This window comes from Oncorhynchus mykiss, chromosome 8 (genome assembly GCF_013265735.2).
Source record: "Oncorhynchus mykiss isolate Arlee chromosome 8, USDA_OmykA_1.1, whole genome shotgun sequence".
Classification (NCBI taxonomy): Eukaryota; Metazoa; Chordata; class Actinopteri; order Salmoniformes; family Salmonidae; genus Oncorhynchus; species Oncorhynchus mykiss.
Genome location: NC_048572.1, coordinates 28,271,876 through 28,284,332, shown reverse-complemented (window position 1 = coordinate 28,284,332; position 12,457 = coordinate 28,271,876). Strand labels below are relative to the sequence as shown.

At 42.2% G+C, this 12,457-nt stretch overlaps 1 long non-coding RNA gene across 1 annotated transcript; it reads right to left on the bottom strand.

Moving 5' to 3' along the window:
• Positions 1-1,228: 1,228 nt before the first annotated feature.
• Positions 1,229-2,083, bottom strand: LOC110529737. The gene is made up of 2 exons (XR_002474434.2): positions 1,823-2,083; positions 1,229-1,543 (listed from the first exon to the last, which is right to left on the bottom strand). It is a non-coding gene; the product is annotated as an uncharacterized LOC110529737 (long non-coding RNA).
• Between the last annotated feature and the right edge of the window lie 10,374 nt (positions 2,084-12,457).

Genomic DNA, 12,457 nt, shown 5'->3' with positions numbered 1-12,457 from the left:
CAATGCCGGGAATTAGACAAAAACTCAGAGGAGACCAGCACAGAACGCTGAAAGAACGTCCTTTAAATGCCCTTGGAGACGTCCCCCTAACAAACCGGGAACAAGACAAAAAACCTCCAGGGGACCATGACACAAACTATCGCTAGGAGATGCTAGAGCGCCGTGTTGTACACTTGTAGCAATTGTTCTGCCAATACTGCAACCTGACCTAGCTAACTTTTTTGAGCCTCCAACCGTACAACCAACTCAGCACGGAGATTTGTTTTCGTCAGTGGTGTTGTTTTCCCCCTTGGTGACATGTGAACTTCAGACCGTGTTACTTGGATCTATTCCCAAAATGCCCGTTGGGTAAGAGGCCAGTGCTGTGAGATGCTATGGGACAGGTGTTTCGCACGTGGCCAGCCTGTTAACCAAGTGTTGTATATCAAAACCAATAATCTGGGCGTCTTGGTTTGCCAGCTAGCAGTATTAGTGAGTACATTGATTAGTCACGTTAGCTAAGCAGGTGTAAACTCTGCACAAGTAAAGTCATTAGTTTGCACATGAGACATGAGTCATTCACGTTTCAAAGTAGTATTGTTATGTGCACTGGATACATCAGGTTTAAAACAGTACAATGAAATGCTTAACTTGTGAGCTCTTTCCCAACAATGCAGAATAAAGGTAATAGGTAATAATTCAAACCACAGGTTTTCAATGGGGTTCAAGTCCAGAGACTGAGCTGGACAGTGGAAAATGTAGAGTTTGTGGTCAATTAACAATTTATTTGGATTTTTATACGTGCTTTGGGTTATTGTCTTTCTGGAATATCCACTTGCGCCCAAGTTTCAGCCTCTTCACAGAGGCAACCAGGTTTTGGGCTACAATGTCCTGGTACAGGGTAAAGTTCAAGATGCCCTCGACCCAGGATCAGTGGACTTTAACCCCACTGAAAACCTGCGGTTTGAAATGAAGAGGGCAGTCCATAAGCGCAGACAAATGATATGAAGGACCTGGAAAGATTCTGTATGGAGGAAAGGTCTAAGATCCTTCCCAATGTGTTCTCCAATCTTATACAACATTTTCGAAAAAGACACTGCTGTTATTGTCACAACGTAATGTACTGAAAACAGGGGTGCCAATAATTTTCTGAAAAAAGTATTACTTGTTAAACAAAATCTCTATCTCTAAGCAATTATATGAGTAAAAAATAAGATAATTTCCTCCAAAAAATGTAGCATACAATATAGCTCAGTATTCTTATTATTTATTTTATACAGTCTTTTCTGCTCATCTTTATCGAGGGTGCCAATCATTTTGAACGCAACTGTATATTTAAATTGATGGAGATGTCTGTATAGTGGCACATGTTCTTCCTCAAGCCCTATAATAATATTTTCTTGAACATACCGTGACTGGCAATTGTTGCCCATATGTCATATTGGCTATAGCTACGTTGTAATGACTAAATGGAGAGAGACAGATTTACATTTACTATGTAACATCTGAGTCTAGGTTGGTTGTGGAGCCAGGCATGGACATGCTGGCAACTGCCATATTGGATCTGGAGAGAAAAAGAGAGCATACAGTGTATCAGTTACGCAGTATGTTTTATGCATTATGTCCACCATGTTGGACCATTCCTAAGCACCTACAGTACACCAGGGGTGGCTAAGCCTGGTCCTGGTGGGGGACACATTATCTTTTGTCTAGAGACCATGATTAAAGCGGTATTTCACCCTAATTACAAAAAGTCCTTTTTTTGATTACTTTAAAAGGACACATTCCCTCATTTTTCCTCATGCTATTTCCAAATAACAATGTAAATGAAAATATGTCTTACCTTTCCCCGTAATTCTTAGTTATCCAAAGGCAAAAGTTTTCCTCTCTGGTTAGTCGCGCTCTCCTCCACTAAGTCTTCTCCCCTCCTCTGTCAGTGGAGGTTTCTGAGCCTGGGATTCTGCTCTAGCCATCTAGGATATTTCTGGATGCTTCACATGATATTCCCAGGGTGGTGGGCCAACTTTTTCTCTTCCCCCCTCGTGGCTCAGATTGCTCCTGAGGGGGAGCTGGCCTAGTTTTTTTAAGAGGGACAGAGGGCACTGAACAACAAAATAAATAGCTGGAGCTCTTGGGAGTAATAGCGAGGTATCCCAAAACGTGTGAGTACAGCAGTGGAGGCTCCTCAGAGGAGGAAGGGGAGGACTATCGTCCTCAGTGAAATTTCATATTTGTTTTTATAGTGAACATTTAAAAAAGTTATCCTTTTTAAAACTATACTAAATATATTCATATGTCACCAAATAATTGGTTAAAATACACTGTTTTACAATGAAGGTCTACTGTAACTTCAACAGCACTGTCTGGGCTAGCACCAAGGTGTAGCCGGAGGACAGCTAGCTTCCGTCCTCCTCTGGCTACATTGACTTCAATACAAAACCTAGGAGGCTAGCAGGCCTCACCCCCTTCCATTGACATGGTAATTCTGACCACTTCCGGAGGACATCCTCCAACCAATCAAAGCTTTTGCAGTATGAACTGACATGTTGTCCATCCAATCATAGATGTAGGATCATCCTAGTGTGCTGTATTGGGATTGTGCCACAGAGCATTATGGGGGTTCTATGTTGAGAAGGTTGGTGACATTGTTGGATAGAGATTAAGAGTGAAGAGTGATAGTTGAGGATTTTGGGACATTATTCAATTCAAATTAGTTTTTTCAAATTACAGGAGATGTATATTATAAATAGTTTTATGGGTTTAGAACTTTATTTTTGTGTTCAGTTAGTGCAATTTATTAAAATGTGGCTTGCTAACTTCAATAGCTAGCTAGCTACCAGCACCAGTGTGCAGTTTTCTCCTCCAGAATGGTAGAATGCCCAAAGCTGCCGAAAATGTGGTGGAGTTTTTGTTGAAGAACCCCTTTCATTCTCTGGGGTACACGGTGCAAATTAAAAGCGAGGGTTGACCTCTGCCTGAGATCAGTTTCATTATCTGGAATTAATCATTCGACATAATGAGTATTTTTTTTAATAAGACCTACAGTTGCATATGCTTGCATGATGCAAACATGCATAAAGCAAGCTCAACCCTGTGAGTTCTATTGTCTATCAGTTGTTGTCTATGTATCTGGGTAGAGGAAATCCCCCTCCTAATCTAGTCTAAATATCATTTATATGAACAAATATAAGGTAGCTGCAGTTTGACAGGGTTTTCATCCCCCCCAAGGCCAGGAGTTTTTTTCAAGAGTTTTTAAAAATATGATTAGGAAAAACTGGTCCCATCATAGCCCATATAACACCTTTTTAGAACTGATTAATCACTGTCATACCTTATAGGGTCCAGAGTTTTCCTAGTTAGGTTAACATATAAGGAAAAACTCCAGGCCACAGGGGGTAAAAATTGCCCCACCGCTCTGGGGCCTATGGTGCCACCAGTCGCTTGCAGTTGTCAGTTCTCGTCAGGTACGTGGATGATCAGGGCTTTATTCAGGAATGTTTCTTGGGCCACTTTGATGTGTCAAGTGGGCGAGATGTGCAGTCTGTGTTTGACTTGATGAATTTTGAGATGTCTGAGTTTAACATTATAGAGACCTACGATGGTGCAGCTGTAATGGAATGTATCTGCTATTTGTATTTACTGCTAAGTCCCCTGATGTTCCATGATTAAGAGGTGATGACTACTCCACTCCACTACCATTGTCAACTTTCTCCTGACATGAACTGAAGCCACAACGTTTCATGTGCCCGCTCATCCACTGCACATTGAATGTTTCCCTTCCAAGCACTGTGAGTACCCCTATCAATTTTCTCTCATTACTGTATGTAGACTCAATCACATTATTACACATCAAAGATTTTACTTTTGTAGTAGTGTGTAGTGTCTTGTGTTATTGTTTTTTGTCTTCCCAGTAAAATGTTGTCCTGCACTGGTCAAGCCTCTGAACACCTCAACTCATGCCACGTAACCTCATTCAATCACTGCTGTGATCCTTTTCCAACACTGTGTAAGTAGCCCTCTCATTCCCCTTCCCCATAATATTGTACTATACATGTCTTTATTAAAATGCTTTAGGTTAAAATAATTAGTCTTTGATGATTTTTGAAACACACTTTGTGGTCTCTCGTGCATTCCGCATCTATACAGTGGTTCTTCCATCCTCCTCAATTCTTCAAGTCACCAGCCTCCACTGGAGTACAGTATCTTATTAATCAGGAAATGGGCCAAAATGGGTCCATTTGTACATGTTACTTTATTTACTGACTGTTCAATGGAAACTGTGAGTCATCCCAAGTACAGTGTTCAGGCGTGTAGTTCTCCTGTGCTTGGTCAGACTCTTTCTGTGTCTGGATCAGGGTTTGTTGTGGCGAGTTGACTTGTCTTGTTCCTTATGTTGAGTGGTCTGGTATTGTGTTGGGTTTCAATCACAGCAATGCAAAAAAGTGTTTATTGCGGATGCCTGTTCCGTATTTTTAGACAAACAAATGCATGGGAAAGGGGTCAAGTTTATTGACAAGGTAACCTTCTCCCTGTTGTGTTGGCAGGCCACACTGCATCTTGTGTTAGTTTAATTCTGAACCCAGCATACTTTACATTTATTTTCGTATGAGGGCAAGGATACAGATACCCCAATAGGCTGGATTACAGAATATCAGCCAATATAGTTACAGTCGCGTCATCAATGAGTCTTTTGTAGAGCTTAAGGGTTAACTCAGTAATAACCTCAGTACTAAGGTCAGGGGTAAGTAAAGTACTTGTTTAATTGTTTGTTTTGGTACAGAACAAGAAATGAAAGGCTTTTGCAGAAAGCCTGCCGTTGACAGAAAACACAATGTATAGTTGTATTTCCAAAAAGTGGAAATATAAGTGTGAAAATGTGTATGCCTGTTCGTAACTTCAAAATAGGAAACAACTTGTCCATTGCTGTTTACCACTTCTCCAAGTAGATCTTGGATTAAAAGTTAACTTCATGTGAAGTAACAAAATCAATCTTACATAAACGTTATTTCAACATTGTTCTGTCTGTAACCAACATTTGCTAAAGTACTATTTAGAAAGACGGTCTCAGAATTTCTTCTTCGACCACAATAAAAAATACTTTTGACCAGCTGAAACAAGTCACACAATTTTTCTTGAGGAAACTGACCCTTTCTAGCTAGCTAGCAAGCATAGCTACACACAATAATACCAAAGTCATTATCAGCATGTGAAGTAGCTAGTTAACAGTAAAATCAATTTAGGAGTCTACAATCTCACCATGTTCAACCTGCAGATCGATGTGCCAGATAGGTGAAGGCAGGGGTGAAAGTAGATTTGATTTCTTACGGGTACGGGACACCCAAATGCTCACACACATTTTTTTTAAAGAAGCTAATGATCCCCTGTGGCCAAATCACTCTTTCTGGTGTAGTACCTATTTTGAATGATTTGATCTATTTCTGTATAGGCTAATTAGGTTAATTAGGCTATATCATTTTGGCTATTTAATTCAATTTACTTTAGGGAATGTTTAGCTTTCCCTAGCCTTATGGACACTCCAAAATAAGCATTTTAACTTCTGACCCACAGGGAATGTGATGAAAGTAATAAAAGCTGAAATAATTAATTCTCGCAACTATTATTCTGACATTTCACATTCTTAAAATAAAGTGGTGATCCTAACTGACCTAAGACAGGGAATGTTTACTAGGATGAAATGTCAGGAATTGTGAAAAACCTGAGTTTAAATGTATTTGGCTAAGGTGTATGTAAACTTACGACTTCAACTGTAGTGCAGTAATATCTAATAAGTAATATCTAACAATTTCACAACAAAACAATACACACAAATCTAAAGTAAAGGAATGGAATTAAGAATATATAAATATTGGACGAGCAATGTCGGAGCTGCATTGACTAAAATACAGTAGAGTAGAATAGAGTAGAGAGTAGAGAGTAGAATAGAGAGTAGAATAGAGAGTAGAGTAGAATAGAATACAGTATATACATATGAGATGAGTAATGCAAAATATGTAAACATTATTAAAGTGACTAGTGTTCCATTAATAAAGTGATCAGTGATTTCAAGTCTATGTATTGCAAAAGTTTTCATCCCCCATTTTCTTGCATAACAACCTGTAATTTGAATGGATTTTTCATGTAATGGACATACACAAAATAGTCCAAATTTGTGAAGTGAAATTTAAAAAATTACTTGTTTCAATAAATTCTAAAAAATAAAAAATGGAATAGTGGTGCGTGCATAAATATTCACCCCCTTTGCTATGAAGCCTCTAAATAAGATCTGGTGCAACCATTTACCTTCAGAAGTCAAATAATGAGTTAAATAAAGTCCACCTGTGTGCAATCTAAGTGTCACATGATCTGTCACATGATCTCAGTGTATATACACCTGTTCTGAAAGACCCCAGAGTCTGCAACACCACTAAGCAAGGGGCACCACCAAGCAAGAGGCACCATGAAGACCAAGGAGCTCTTCAAACAGGTCAGGGATAAAGTTGTGGAGAAGTACAGATCAAGGTTGGGTTATAAAAAAATATCCAAAACTTTGAACATCCCATGGAGCACCATTAAATCCATTATTAAAAAATGGAAAGAATATGGCACCACAAAAAAACTACCAAGTGAGGGCCGCCCACCAAAACTCCCAGTCAGTCCAGGCAAGGAGGGCATTAATCAGAGAGGCAACAAAGAGACCAAATATAACCCTGATGGAGCTGCAAAGCTCCACAGTGGAGCTTGGAGTATTTGTCAATAGGACCACTTTAAAGCCATACACTCCACAGAGCAAGGCTTTACGGAAGAGTGGCCAGAAAAAAGCGATTGCTTAAAAACTTCTTAGGGCTGCAATCCCGTTAACGGGATTGATATGACAACAGCCAGTGAAAGTGCAGAGCGTCAAATTCAAACAACAGAAATCTCATAATTAAAATTCCTCAAACATACATGTATCTTATACCATTTTAAAGGTAATCATGTTGTTAATCCCACCAAAGTGTCTGATTTCAAATAGGCTTTACAGCGAAAGCACCACAAACGATTATGTTTGGTCAGAGCCAAGCCACAGAAAAATAAAGCCATTTTTACAGCCAAAGAGAGTCTCAAAAAACACAAATAGAGATCAAATTAATCACTCACCTTTGATGATCTTCATCAGATGTCACTCATAGGACTTCATGTTACACAATACATGTATGTTTTGTTCGATAAAGTGCATATTTATATCAAAAAATCTCAGTATACATTGGCGCGTTATGTTCACTAGTTCCAAAAACATCCGGTGATATTGCAGAGAGCCACATCATTTTCCAGAAATACTCATTATAAATGTCGATGAAAATACAATTGTTGGACATGGAAATATAGATACACTTCTCCTTAATGCAACCGCTGTGTCAGATTTTTAAAAAGCTTTACGGAAAAAGCAAAACATGCAATAATCTGAGTACAGCTTTCAGACAACAAAGCAGCCAAAAAGATATCCGCCATATTGGGTATCAACATTAGTCATAAATAGCGTTATAAATATTCACTTACCTTTGATGATCTTCATCAGAATGCACTCCCAGGAATCCCAGTTCCACATTAAATGTTTGATTTGTTCGATAATGTCCATCATTTTTGTCCAAAGAGCTGCTTTTGTTAGCACGTTTGGTAAACAAATCCAAAGTCATGAAGCGCGTTCCCAAGTTGCAGATGAAATGTCAAAAAGTTCAATTTCTGTCCGTTGAAACATGTCAAACGGTGTATGGAATCAATCTTTAGGATGTTTTTAACATAAACTTAAATAATATTCCAAGCGGAGAATTCCTTTGTCTTCAGAAAAGTGAAATGCGCGTGACCAACACGTGACTGCTGGCAGACCTCTGACTCATTCCTCTCTCATTCGGTCCCACTTTACAGTAGAATCCTCAAACAAGTTTCTAAAGACGGTTGACATCTAGTGGAAGCCTTAGGAAGTGCAACATAACCAATATCCCACTGTGTATTCAATAGGGGCTGGGTTGAAAATCGACCAACCTCAGATTTCCCACTTCCTGTTTGTGTTTCTTCTCATGTTTTGCCCATCATATGAGTTCTGTTATACTCACAGACATCATTCAAACAGTTTTAGAAACTTCAGTGTTTTCTATCCAATACTACTAATAATATGCATATATTAGCAACTGGGACTGAGGAGCCGGGCCATTTACTCTGGGCATCTTTCATCCAAGCTACTCAATACTGCCCCTACAGCCATAAGAATTTAATTAAAGAAAAAAATAAGCAAAAATATTTGGTGTTCACCAATAGGCATGTGGGAGTCTCCCCAAGCACATGGAAGAAGATACTCTGGTCAGATGAAACAAACATTTAGCTTTTTGGCCATCAAGGAAAACACTATGTCTGGAAAAAACCCAACACTCTCATCACCCCGAGAATACCATCCCCACAGTGAAGCATGGTTGAGACAGCATCATGCTGTGGGGATGTTTTTCATCGTCAGGGACTGGGAAACTGGTCAGAATTGAAGGAATGATGGATGGTGCGTCACTTGAGTGGGTTGAGTCACTGACGTGGTCTTCCTGTCTGGGTTGGCGCCCCCCCTTGGGTTGTGCCGTGGCGGAGATCTTTGTGGGCTATACTCGGCCTTGTCTCAGGATGGTAAGTTGGTGGTTGAAGATATCCCTCTAGTGGTGTGGGGGCTGTGCTTTGGCAAAGTGGGTTGGGTTATATCCTTCCTGTTTTGCCCTGTCCGGGGGTATCATCGGATGGGGCCACAGTGTCTCTTGACCCCTCCTGTCTCAGCCTCCAGTATTTATGCTGCAGTAGTTTACGTGTCGGGGGGCTAGGGTCAGTTTGTTATATCTGGAGTACTTCTCCTGTCTTATGCAGTGTCCTGTGTGAATTTCAGTATGCTCTCTCTAATTCTCTCTTTCTCTCTTTCTTTCTCTCTCTCGGAGGACCTGAGCCCTAGGACCATGCCTCAGGACTACCTGGCATGATGACTCCTTGCTGTCCCCAGCCCACCTGGCCGTGCTGCTGCTCCAGTTTCAACTGTTCTGCCTGCGGCTATAGAACCCTGACCTGTTCACCGGACATGCTACCTGTCCCAGACCTGCTGTTTTTAACTCTCTAGAGACAGCAGGAGCGGTAGAGATACTCTTAATGATCGGCTATGAAAAGCAAACTGACATTTACTCCTGAGGTGCTGACTTGCTGCACCCTTGACAACTACTGTGATTATTATTATTTGATCATGCTGGTCATTTATGAACATTTGAACATCTTGGCCATGTTCTGTTATCTCCATCCAGCACAACCAGAAGAGGACTGGCCACCCCTCATAGCCTAGTTCCTCTCTAGGTTTCTTCCTAGGTTTTGGCCTTTCTAGGTAGTTTTAGCTTCTACACCTGCATTGCTTGCTGTTTGGGGTTTTAGGCTGGGTTTCTGTACAGCACTTTGAGATATCAGCTGATGTAAGAAGGGCTATATAAATACATTTGATTTGATGCTAAATACAGAGAAATTCTGGAGGGAAACCTGTTTCAGTCTTCCAGATGTTCACCTTCCAGCAGGACAATGACTCTAAGCATACTGCTAAAGTAACACTTGAGTGGTTTAAGGGGAAACATTTAAATGTCTTGGAATTGCCTAATCACAGCCTAGAACTAAATCCAACTGAGAATCTGTGGTAAGATTGCTGTACACCAGCGGAACCCATCCAACTTGAAGGAGCTGGAGCAGTTTTGCCTTGAAGAATGGGCAAAAATTCCAGTGGCTAGATGTGCCAAGCTTATAGAGACATACCCCAAGAGACTTGCAGCTGTAATTGCTGCAAAAGCTGGCTCTACAAAGTATTGACCTTAGGGGGTGAATAGTTATGCATGCTCAAGTTTTCAGTTTTTTTGTTGTATTTCTTGCTTGTTTCACAATAAAAAAATATTTAGCATCTTCAAAGTGGTAGGCATGTTGTGTTAATCAAATGATACAAACCCCCCAAAACGACATTTTAATTCCAGATTGTAAGGCAACAAAATAGGGAAAATGCCAAGGGGGGTGAATACTTTCGCAAGCCACTGTATAGGGCAGCAGCCCTATGCAGAATCTGTTTTTCAATCTCTCCGTCCCAGTTTTTATGCAGCTGTACTGACCTCGTCTTCTGGATGATAGCGGGATGAACAGGCAGTGGCTCAGGTGGTTGTTGTCCTTGATTATCTTTTTGGCCATCCTGTGACATCGGGTGCTGTAGGTGTCCTGGAGGGCAGGTAGTTTGCCCCTGGTGATGCGTAGGGCAGACCGCACCACCCTCTGGAGAGCCCTGCGGTTGTGGGCGGTGCCATCGTCATACCAGGTGGTGACACAGCCCAACAGGATGCACTCAATTGTGCATCTGGAAAAGTTTGTGGCTTTTAGGTGCCAAGCCACATTTTCTCAACATCCTGAAGATGAGGCGCCTTCTTCACCACCCTGTCTGTGTGGGTGTACCATTTCAGTTTGTCAGTGATGTGTACACCGAATGAACTTGAAGATTTCCACCTTCTCCTCTGCAGTCCTGTCGATGTGGATAGGGGGGTGATCCCTCTGCTGTTTCCTGAAGTCCACGATCAGCTCCTTTTTTTGTTGATGTTGAGTGAGAGGTTATTTTCCTGGCACCACACTTTCAGGGTCCTCACCTCCTCCCTGTAGACTGTCTCGTCATTGTTGGTAATCAGGCCTACTTCTGTTGTAGTATGGCGACCCATCAGGAAGTCCAGGACCCAGTTGCACACGCTGCCCCCTGATCACTTGGCTACATAGCTGATGCATGCTGGACTGTCCATTAATCACGGTACTCCATTCTGCTTGTTTATGTTTTATCTGTCGGCCCCAGCCGCACTCAGGCTCTGTGTGTAGTTAATCCGACCCTCCCTGCCTAGTCAACGCCATTTTACCTGCTGTTGTTGTGCTAGCTGATTAGCTGTTGTTGTCTCACCTACTGTTTAGCTAGCTCTCCCAATTCAACACCTGTGATTACTGTATGCCTCGCTGTATGTCTCTCTCAAAAGTCAATATGCCTTGTATACTGTTGTTCAGGTTAGTTATCATTGTTTTAGTTTACAATGGAGCCCCTAGTTCCACTCTTCATACCCCTGATACCTCCTTTGTCCCACCTCCCACACATGCGGTGACCTCACCCATTACAACCAGCATGTCCAGAGATACAACCTCTCTCATCATCACCCAGTGCCTGGGCTTACCTCCGCTGTACCCACACCCCACCATACCCCTGTCTGCGCATTATGCCCTGAATATATTCTACCATGCCCAGAAATCTGCTCCTTTTATTCTCTGTCCCCAACGCTCTAGGCGACCAGTTTTGATAGCCTTTAGCCGCACCCTCATACTACTCCTCCTCTGTTCCGCGGGTGATGTGGAGGTAAACCCAGGCCCTGAATCCGGGCTCAGGGAGGCCACCAAAAATTCTGAGATTTCCATACCCAACTATAACATTTTCCGTCAAGATAGAACTACCAAAGGGGGAGGAGTTGCAGTCTACTGCAGAGATAGCCTGCAAAGTAATGTCATACTTTCCAGGTCCATACCCAAACAGTTCGAACTACTAATTTTAAAAATTACTCTCTCCAGAAATAAGTCTCTCACTGTTGCCGCCTGCTACCGACCCCCCTCAGCTCCCAGCTGTGCCCTGGACACCATTTGTGAATTGATCGCCCCCCATCTAGCTTCAGAGTTTGTTCTGTTGGGTGACCTAAACTGGGATATGCATTTTAGATAAGCATGCTCCGTTCAAAAAATGCAGAACTAAGAACAGATATAGCCCTTGGTTCACTCCAGACCTGACTGCCCTCGACCAGCACAAAAACATCCTGTGGCGGACTGCAATAGCATCAAATAGTCCCCGCGATATGCAACTGTTCAGGGAAGTCAGGAACCAATACACGCAGTCAGTCAGGAAAGCTAAGGCCAGCTTCTTCAGGCAGAAATTTGCATCCTGTAGCTCCAACTCCAAAAAGTTCTGGGACACTGTGAAGTCCATGGAGAACAAGATCACCTTCTCCCAGCTGCCCACTGCACTGAGGCTAGGTAACACAGTCACCACCGATAAATCCATGATTATCGAAAACTTCAACAAGCATTTCTCAACGGCTGGCCATGCCTTCCGCCTGGCTACTCCAACCTCGGCCAACAGCTCTGCCCCCCCCCCCCCCCCCCCCCCACAGCTACTCGCCCAAGTCTCTCCAGGTTCTCCTTTACCCAAATCCAGATAGCAGATGTTCTGAAAGAGCTGCAAAACCTGGACCCGTACAAATCAGCTGGGCTTGACAATCTGGACCCTCTATTTCTGAAACTATCCACCGCCATTGTCGCAACCCCTATTACCAGCCTGTTCAACCTCTCTTTCATATCGTCTGAGATCCCCAAGGATTGGAAAGCTGCCGCAGTCATCCCCCTTTTCAAAGGGGAGACACCCTGGACCCAAACTGTTACAGACCTATAT